The sequence below is a fragment of the Dasypus novemcinctus genome, chromosome 21 (assembly GCF_030445035.2).
Source record: "Dasypus novemcinctus isolate mDasNov1 chromosome 21, mDasNov1.1.hap2, whole genome shotgun sequence".
In the NCBI taxonomy this organism is placed as follows: Eukaryota; Metazoa; Chordata; class Mammalia; order Cingulata; family Dasypodidae; genus Dasypus; species Dasypus novemcinctus.
Window position 1 is genome coordinate 63,724,494 of NC_080693.1, and position 690 is coordinate 63,725,183.

At 44.2% G+C, this 690-nt stretch overlaps 1 pseudogene; it reads right to left on the reverse strand.

Annotated features, from left to right (window-relative positions):
* LOC111764195 (acyl carrier protein, mitochondrial pseudogene) lies at positions 1-690 on the reverse strand (annotated as a pseudogene).

Here is a 690-nt window from a genome sequence, read left to right on the forward strand (position 1 = left end):
TTGTGTATTTTTTTTTTTTTTTTTGGTTTTACAGATTTATTTTCAAAGGGCAAACACTTAGACACTTTAAATAGAAATCCAACAGAATTACTCTGTCCAAGTCAGCAACTGATGACAAAATGCATTCTCATTCCAGACACTTGTCAGTATCAACTGATTCTTCTCTTTGAAGAAAGGTAGTTTGATATTTTATTCATATACATCCTTCTTATCTGCAATGTAATCTACAATTTCTTGTGGGCACATTAACTTTTCTGTATCTATATCAGGAATTTCAAACCCAAATTCATCCTCCATGGCCATGATAATCTCCAGTTGGTCCAAACTGTCTAAACCTAGGTCTTTCATGAAATGGGAATTTACTGAGAGCTTTTCTGGATCAATTTTATCATAGAGTTTCAAGACGTAAAGAACACGGTCCTTAATTCCCTCTAATGTCAAAGGGGGTGCATCACGATACTGGCGGCATAACTGTGTAACTTTACCTGGAACCTGCGCGAGCACCGAGACCGGCTGTGGAGCTACAAGCCCCGCCCGGATCCCTGCGGGGCACAAGGCAGTGCTGAGCGGCCGAGCCACGAACAGCCTAGGAGCCCGGGGCAGCGGCGTAAAGGCCACGGACAGGCGGCGGACACGAGCGGAAAGGACATGAACCGCCATGGCTACGCCAACCCAGAATCCATTGTGTAT